Raw genomic sequence first — 9,823 nt, 5'->3', positions numbered from 1 at the left:
CCAATAGCACCATTGGCTACGTACGTTGCGAAATAAGTACGACATACATAGACTCGCACAGAGACCCATGGACTCGCACAGAGACCATAGACTCACACAGAGACCCGTACACTCACACAGAGACCCACAGACTCCACAGAGACACACATACTCACATAGAGACTCATAGACTCGCACAGAGACCCATAGACTCCCACAGAGACCCATAGACACACAGAGACCCATAGACTCACACAGTGACCCGTACACTCACACAGAGACCCACAGACTCACACAGAGACACACATACTCACATAGAGACTCATAGACTCGCACAGAGACCCATAGACTCCCACAGAGACCCATAGACACAAAGAGACCCATAGACTCACACAGTGACCCACAGACTCACACAGAGACCCATAGACTCACACAAAGACCCATAGACTCGCATAGAGACCCATAGACTCACACAGGACCCATACACTCGCACAGAGACACACAGACTCACATAGAGACTCATAGACTCGCACAGAGACCCGTAGACGCACACAGAGACCCACAGACTCACACAGAGACCCACAGACTCACAGAGACCCGTACACTCACACAGAGACCCACAGACTCACACAGAGACACACATACTCACATAGAGACTCATAGACTCGCACAGAGACCCATAGACTCACACAGAGACCCATAGACTCACACAGAGACCCATAGACTCACTCAGTGACCCACAGACTCACACAGAGACCTACAGACTCACACAGAGACCCACAGACTCACAGAGACCCACAGACTCACAGAGACCCAGAAGATGCTACGCCGAGGCATGCCGTACGACCGCTTATTCCGACACACACTCAGACGCGTTATATCCAACTTGCTTCAGCGTTATATATTTATAATTAAAAAAACTGTTCCCCTAATGCATTCGTCGCATTACATCAGATCATCAAGGGGATGATGAAGAGCCTGGCCAAGGAGAATCCAAGGGCACGAAGAAATGAGCGACTAATTAGTTCAAAGTCTCAAGTCCCTTTGTTGTGTAGAGTGACGCAATTGCGGTGGATGCCTTATCGTCTGCGCTCTTTCAAAGGAAGAGGAGGATTATCGTCACTACTACGGACCCCCCCCCCCCACCGTCCCTCTCTCTCTCCCGAAGGCATCTATCTCGTCTCGTCGTGACCAGCAGCAGGACTTGGACATTGGCACTCAGCTCAAAACTGGGATTAACACTGCAAATTCGAAGAATGCGCAAGCAACGATGGACATCGTTACTCTGAAAACGTGGCCGGGACCCACGTGTAAAATTAGTCACGAGGCTCGGTAAAGCCTTCCCTGGGTACAAAAAAAATTAACCCGTAAAAACAAAGTTTTTCACTATAAATCCTTTATATGCGTGGCGCCTAGAGTCCTCTGGCTTGAGATGGCTGCCACCTATGGGTCAGATGATTGTCTGCCAGCATTAAGCAATTGGTAATTAAATATAATTTATTTTTTCCTAAAAAGTGTAAAATTTTGGAATTTTTTTCCACGAAAATAAATTGTCACGCACAGCGAGTCTGTGTGCAAAATGTCAGCTCGATTGGATCACGGGAAGTGGGTTAAAAAACGACCGAAAGATTTGCATGGTCGTAAGCGCGCAAGCAAGCAAGCAAGTGAACTTAATATAAAGGATTTAAAAACGAGTCGCGAGACTCGGTAATGCATTTCCTGCGTAAAAAAAAAGTAATCAAATAATACAACCTTTGTAACGAGATCGACGTTCTAAATGTTGTGTGCGTGTCAGTGTAAGCTGGGGCTCGATAGATGAATAGTGGAGAGTGGTGGCGCAGCGGTGAGTACACTGCGCCAGGAACCCGGCGACCCGAGGTCGATTCTGAACGGTTCATGGGTCTCCCCTAATAATCATAATAATTTACATTTATTTGTAAGGCGCCTTCCACTAACGTCTCAAGGCACCTTAAGTCTGCTCGGCCTCAAATGAGTACCTGGTGGGGGTGTGTAAACATTGCCAGTGAGGAGACAAAGGCGGTCGGGCGTGGTGCTGGCCACCGACTTTGTTAAATGTAAAATAAAAGAGTGATTTTTTTTTGTTAGAATGCATGGAGAGGGAGGTCTGTGACCCTTGAATTCCGAGATTAGACCCTTGTAGACATGACGTCACCCACCAGGTAAAAGCCACCTGGTTGCCGTGGAAACGCAGTAATATTATGATCTTTTAAAAGCGTCTCCCACATTTCTTTTTTACCCTGTGAACAAAACAATAACTTGCGGCATTTTTTTAAATTCAACGAATTTGGGAATGGATATTATATTAAATGTAAATGCAGTAAATCGTCGCACATCCGTGTTCAGACATTCAAAACGCCAAATAAATACCGAGGCTTCTTATTCTTAGGTTTTTTCGGTAAAGTCACGTAGGTAAAACATTAGCCGCACACGCATGTGGTAAAACATGCGAACAGGCGTGCTTGGATGTGTGTTGTGTTTGAAACTGATTGACCCACACCAGAGAAACAATGCTCCCCCACGTACGTGTCTCGTCACCGGTGTTAGGTCACAGAACGAGGTCAAAACGGTGAACATCAACAACAAAGGCAATGCGGAATATCTGAGCATTTGCCGCTAGTGGCGAGCAGTTAATGAGAGGTCAGCTCCAATCCACTCTCGTAGTGTCAGACGAAGGCTGTATTCCAAAAGGGATCCATCGATGTTAATTGGGGAGGTTAGCGGGGCCAGAGGAAGGCTACCACGTTGTTTCGGCGTTTAGAGTTTGAGAGTCGATTTTGTTTTATCCCGGTGAGCGCCACTCACACGGCTACTTTACACGGAAGATTCGTGTGGTGCGTTATTACAGCAGCAGCAAGCGATTAAAGCACCGATATTGCAGAGAACGAATGGGTACAGCAGGGTCCTTTACTGAATAGTGCACAACTAACAAAATGAAATAAAAGTAGTGGAGATCTATGAAAAAGAGCATTAAAACTCATCGGATTCCTCGAGTATAAATACGAATTTTTATTCCCGATTGAAACACATACAAATTATAAAAAAAAAATTCAACTATTATACGAGAGTAAGATGCGCCGTAAACATTTAGTTACAGGTGGACGTAAGCTGTGTCTGTGTTTTGTTCAAGTATGAAAATAAACTGGGAGGGCTGTATATTATTATAATAATGAGGCTACATTTCGATTTAAAGCTTTCGTGACTGCAGGGATTCATCTTCTTGGTTCTTTGAAACAGCACACGTGCTTGGAGCATATATATAAGCTGGGTTGTAAGGGTGGTGTTTCATTCAGACGCTGTCGCCTCGACAGACCTGGTTTTCACCTGAGGACGGCTGCTTGCGTTGTGGCCGAAACGTCGTGAGAATAATTTTATTATGTTTTATTTTTATTATTTTATTACTTCCTTCTTCTACGTGACTTTACCGAAAGAACCAAGAGATGAAGCTACACTTTGACTGACCATTGCCAAAAGGAATGTGGTGGGACAATTCCCTAGAATACCCTGGGGAAACTCCCAGACGGATAGGAGGGGAAATTGCTGGGGCAATTCACGCAGCCACCCACTCCCTGGATTGCGTCATAGCCCTGCAGGCGGGAGCCCGATAACCAGACGATGATCTTTGCGTGATCCATCAACCCTGTCTTCACAGATGCTAAATTGCACATTGCATTGTACACGTTTGAACCCCGTTCATTTAAATTCTTGAAATAACTTGTCATCAGACGTGGTCAATCCACTGCTTAATATACATAGAGTATCAATTTAAAGCTTTCGTGACTGCAGGGATTTATCTTCTTGGTTCTTTCGGTAAAGTCACGTAGAAGGGAGGTAATAAAATAAAAAAATAAAACATAATACAATAATTCTCACGACGTTTCGGCCATAATGCAAGCAGCCGTCCTCAGGTGAAGAACAGGTCTGTCGAGTAGACAGAGTCTGAATGTCTACTCGACAGACCTGCTCTCCAACTGAGGACGGCTGCTTGCGTTGTGGCCGAAACGTCGTGAGAATTATTGTATTATGTTTTATTATTTTATTATTTCCATTCTACGTGACTTTACCGAAAGAACCAAGAAGATGAATCCCTGGAGTCACGAAAGCTTTAAATCGTTTTAATGTTGTTTTGTGTTCAAAGTTTAGGAACTCGCGGATTCAGTAGACAGATAAAAAAAGTAAACAACTTGTGGGCGGGGCTTAAACAACTAGGGGCGGGGCTTGAGTGGGATGGGGGCGGGGCTTGAGTGGGATGGGGCGGGGCTTGAGTGGGATGGGGGCGGGGCTTGAGTGGGATGGGGCGGGGCTTGAGTGGGATGGGGCGGGGCTTGAGTGGGATGGGGCGGGGCTTGAGTGGGATGACGCGAGGTGGGCGGGGCTTGAGTGGGATGACGCGAGGTGGGCGGGGTTTAAGTAGACGTGGGCGGAGCTTAATTTGCAAGCGAACGCGCTCATTGGCCAGTCGAAACTAGCGAGCCACGCCTTTTAACGGACGCGCGCGCTTGAATGCGGCCTATATAAGGCGGTGGCGCCACACGTGTTTACCGCTCAACGTCGCGATAACTTTCAGAGTTTTAGTTTCGCGTTCTGGGTGTTATCCGGTACATTCTCATTCTCTCTGGTAGCAGGAGTGGTTGGCAGCGTTGGGGTGGGTGGAGGGAGCTGGTTACAACAGTTAGCGTTTGCAAACGTGTGCTGTAACGAGTCCGGGTGAGTCGGATAACATTTGTGTGCGTATACTGCATGTGCAACATAATTGTGCATGTACAATATCTTGCAAGAGGTGTGTGTGTGCGCGTTGCAGCTAGTGAGTGCACGCCACTTGGCATTGTGCAAATGCACGTAGCGTAATCTGTGTGCTCGAGTGCGTTCTTAGATTGTGTGCATGCAGTCGAAAGAAAGTAGGTACGTACAGTACGTAACTTTGTAACCATTACCGTGTCGACTAATAAGTTGCGTGCAACTTTTGAACTACTTTGCTTGTCGTAGAAGTGGAACCCGGTTGGGGTGGTGAGTTCTGCAATTCCTCACGGTTTGTCAACTGCCAACAACCCCAACTGGCGGAGAGAAAAGTGGCAAAGTAATGATATCTTGCCGGGGCAGGCTGACTAACAAAATTAATATTACATCTTGGGGGGAGGGTTGAATTGGTCCGGGAAGATTTGTGAAACTTTTTTTTAAAGTTTTAGGAAAATAATAGGGTGGTAGGTAGTGTTTTTAAGGTGGTCACGGGGGGTATCTCGTCTGATTTTTTTTTTTTACACGAGCCAGCCGGTTTGGCACGATTGACAACCTACGTACGGTGCGAAAGAAGTTCAACATCAATTTTAGTAGTAGCAGCATCGGCAGCAGTATTTTCTGGTTAAGTTTAAGTAGAGTTGATACGTAACAAGAAGGAAATCATGAGTTACGGGGCCAGGCGTTCAAATTTTGCGGCACATCGTCACAACAGCAACAGTAGCAACAACAACAACAGCAACCACAGCAGCAGCAACAGTCGCATCAACAGCAGCAGGAGCAGGTCTAACCCCAGCACCAAGTCGACTTGCAACACCAAGGGAGCTCCCAGCAGCAAAGTGACCGGCAAGATTTTCTAGCAGCATCACCAGATCCGACAGAATCAGCAACAGCAGCAGCCCCAGCAGCAGCAACAACATCACCAGATCCGAAAGAATCAGCAACAGCAGCAGTCCCAGCAGCAGCAACATCACCAGATCCGACAGAATCGTACAACAGCAAGCAGCCCCACCACCACCCCCAGATCCGACAGAATCAGCCCCACCACCACCACCACCAGCAGCATCATCACCAGATCCGACAGAATCAAACTCAGCAAGCAGCAGCAACATCCCCAGATCCGACAGAATCAACATCAGCAGCAGCAGCAAGATGAGATCTGGTGGCAGTAGCAGCGGCATCAGCAGCAGCAGCAACACGGTTGTGGTGGCTCGGAGGTTGGACTGGAGTCAGGATGAGGACAGCGGCTCCTCCCCGACGATTCCGCCTTCAACGAGGACAGTTTCTGCTCCCCTCCTGCCGCTATCCCACCGCACCCTCCACCACCAACACCACCACCATCGTCCTCCCTCCTTCACCACCACCACCATCAGCAGCAGCAGCACACCACGCTCGGCAAGCCGCGTCGTCGTCCACCACCAACACCACCAGTGGCGTGCTTTCGACCCTATGCCGGCTGTGCCCTCTTCACCGAAGATTCGCTGCTGAGCGGAGGCTCTCCCCCACCATTCTCCCACGGTGGCACCGACGATGAACGACTGTGTGGTGGTGGTTGGTGGCGGTGGGTGGTGGTGGTGGCACAGATTACAGGGGCGATGACTTTGCCGCAGCTCGTCGACTTGACAATTGTGGCGCTGGCGAAGGTGGCAGTGACGACGACGGTGGTGGTGGTGCCACCTCTGCTGATACTGCTATTGATGATGATGATGATGGCGGTGGCGGCACTGCTGATGAAGACGACAAGGAGAATCGGACCCCGCGTCGGCCCCGACCCCGATGGGGTTCCAGGGTGGGGGGCAGTCCCGACGAGGTCGGGAGGTCATTGCGCCCCGAGTCGCCTCCGCACAAGACGATGCACAAACTGCGACTCATGGACTCGCCGCATTCTCCCAAGGTAAGCGACGCCGGTAATGTCATTTAAACATCTGGGCAGTTCAGACGCGTTGCTTCAAGCGAGGATGACTGCTGATGGACACATATGTCAAAACCGGTGTTGCATTTAAACATCTGGGCAGTTCAGCAGCATTGTTGGTTCAAGCGAGGCTGACTGCTGATGAGACACTGCATGTCAAAACCGGTATTTGCATTTAAACATCTTGGCAGTTCATCAGCATTGTTGGTTCAAGCGAGGCTGACTGCTGATGAGACACTGCATGTCAAAACCGGTGTTTGCATTTAAACATCTGGGCAGTTAATTGCTTCAAGCGAGCAGGACTCTGCTGATGCACTGCATGTCAAAACCGGTGTTGGAATTTAAACATCTGGGCAGTTCATTGCTTCAAGCGAGCATGACTCTGCTGATGAGACACTGCATGTCAAAACCGGTGTTGGAATTTAAACATCTGGGCAGTCCACCAGCATTGTTGGTTCATGCGAGCCTGCCTGCTGATGAGACGCTGCATGTTGAAACTGGCCCACAGTTTTCGCTTGTATTGAATGCCATGCTGACGAAATTATGCATTCCCACAAGGGTTGCGTTGCTGATGGGATCTGTAAGAAATGCTTGTATTTGTGTATGTGCATAGAGAAAGTCGTATGCTTACGGCTTGCTTACGTGTGCACAGACTGGTGTGTGTTATGGGTGCTCGCTAACAGCACTTGCCCCAACAGTCTGTTTAGGCTTTACGGGGGACCTTTGTCTTTGTGTTCGTACATACTGGTGTGTGTATGTATGTATAGACTGGTGTATGTGTACAGACTGGTGTGTTACAGGTTGTGTGTGTGTACAAACTGGTGTGTGTGTGTATGTACAGACTGGTGTATGTGTACAGACTGGTGTGCACACGTTGATGTTTGTTTACAGACTCGTGTGTTACAGGGATCTGTGTGTATGTACATACTAGTGTGTATGTATATACTGGTGTGTGTGTATGTACAGACTGGTGTGTGTGTTACAGGGATGTGTGTGTGTGTTACAGGGATGTGTGTATGCACAGACTGGTGTGTGTATGTACAGACTGGTGTGTGTGTGTGTTACAGGGATGTGTGTGTGTGTTACAGGGATGTGTGTGTGTTTGTTACAGGGATGTGTGTGTATGCACAGACTGGTGTGTGTGTATGTACAGACTGGTGTGTGTGTGTGTTACAGGGATGTGTGTGTGTTACAGGGATGTGTGTGTGTGTTACAGGGATGTGTGTGTGTCCGTTTGCTGTTTGAATGGAGAGCTCCCGTCTCCCGCCGTTGACTGCAGCCGACGCGGGTAGAGGCGGCACGCTGACACCCCCACCCACTCGGCAGCCTCAGATGCACCCACCGACCCCTACACTCAGACACCTACACTCAGACACCAACTCACCTGTACACTCATTGCCTGACTCAGCCACCCACCTACCCCTACACTCAGACACCAACTCACCTGTACACTCATTGCCTGACTCAGCCACCCACCTACCCCTACACTCAGACACCAACACACTCAGACACCAACTCACCTGTACACTCATTGCCTGACTCAGCCACCCACCCCTACACTTAGACACCAACACACCTGTACACTCATTGACTGATTTAGCCACCTACCCCTACCCTCAGACACCAACACACCTGTACACCCATTGCCTGACTCAGCCACCCACCCCTACACTCAGACACCCCTACACTCAGACACACACACCTGTACACTCATTGCCTGACTCAGCCACCCATCACACACCCACACCAGCCCACCTGTACACTCATTGCCCGACTTAGCCACCTATCACACTAATTAACCTGTGCACTCACCCACTGATGAAGACACCCCATACGCTCACCCATACACAAACTCACCTGCACAAGACTCTGCCATGCATCCGCGCCACCCTCTGCTGGCCATAACGTGCAACAGTGTATGACTTGTGCGCTTTGCGTTTTCACCAGCGTGGTGAAGTATTGGCCAAATAAGCCGCACAGCATGGGAAGGCACGCATCCAGCAGTGGATTGGTAACACGGGCCGTGCGTGTCCATTCAACCACCAATGCACCGACCCACCCATACACTCACCGGCTGACTCACCCACTCGCTCACAACACTAACCCATTGACGTCTGCTGGCAGACTTTAACCAGCCATACACTCACCTGTCTGTACACCTGCGACACAGTTACGCATTGAACCGTTGACTCACCCTTCTACCGTAAAACTTACAGCCCCACCCGCAGACTCTCCTACGGAAAGTTTTGTCATTTTGTTATTTATAACCGGGATGAGTCTCATGTGCAAGTGTGACCTCATTGCTGCTGCTGTTGTGTGCGTGTGTAAATCCCAGTTAGCCGCTCGCTAACACCACTTGCCCCCCATACGTCAGTTCCGGCTATACGGGGGGTCTTTGTAATCTCAGTCGAGTAATTTGTACGAACATATTTTAGTATCGGCGCATTCGCCCATGCATTTAGAAATTAAAAAAGTGTTTCTATGCAGTCACCGACGATTGCCCACGATTTTGGGCTCGTAACACTTGCATTCACACAAGCCATACTGCGGGGCCAATTCGTCGTCGATTTGTCCAGGGTTAGAGCTTGTGTGTAAAATTTCACTTGCGGCGTGACGTGCCCTCCACCACGCGGCGATTCAAGTCGTCACGTGGTGGACAAAACGAGCCCCATTGATTTCGGTTTATTGAGCGAAAACCGGTAGCGTTGGGAAGCGAGCGGAATTCTTTGAAACCTTTTCTAAACGACATTTCGCTGGCGATGCGCACGCAGCCACCGTCGGGTTTTGAGCCAAGAGCTGAAATCTGGGGGGGGGGGAGGGAGTGATTGAAAAACTTGTGACCAGGTTTGGACCATAATGGAATTGTTACTTCGGCCTCCTGGGTCTCGTCCTGACGATGCTCGACGTAGCCACACACACGAGACGTCGTTGTATCCGATCACTACATTTTGTGAGAATTGTTCGTGAACTTCCCGGGGAGCTGGAACGATGAATGCTTAACTGGAGCGTTGTTTTAAACGCTTGTACAAAGTGCCGATTTGAGTTAGTTTTTTTTGCTTGCGTGGTGCGGTGGAGGATCGTGACGACACAACTTTGGTTAAAAAGAAAACCCGACACGTTAATCAATAGCGCTGCCTTGAAAAGAAGATAATGCGAGTATGCTGTGGCGTTTCAGGGCAA

This window comes from Lethenteron reissneri, chromosome 10 (assembly GCF_015708825.2).
Source record: "Lethenteron reissneri isolate LAM-NWPU_2019-01 chromosome 10, ASM1570882v1, whole genome shotgun sequence".
In the NCBI taxonomy this organism is placed as follows: domain Eukaryota; kingdom Metazoa; phylum Chordata; class Hyperoartia; order Petromyzontiformes; family Petromyzontidae; genus Lethenteron; species Lethenteron reissneri.
The sequence above is the reverse complement of the archived record's forward strand: the minus strand, read 5'-3'. Positions refer to the sequence as shown.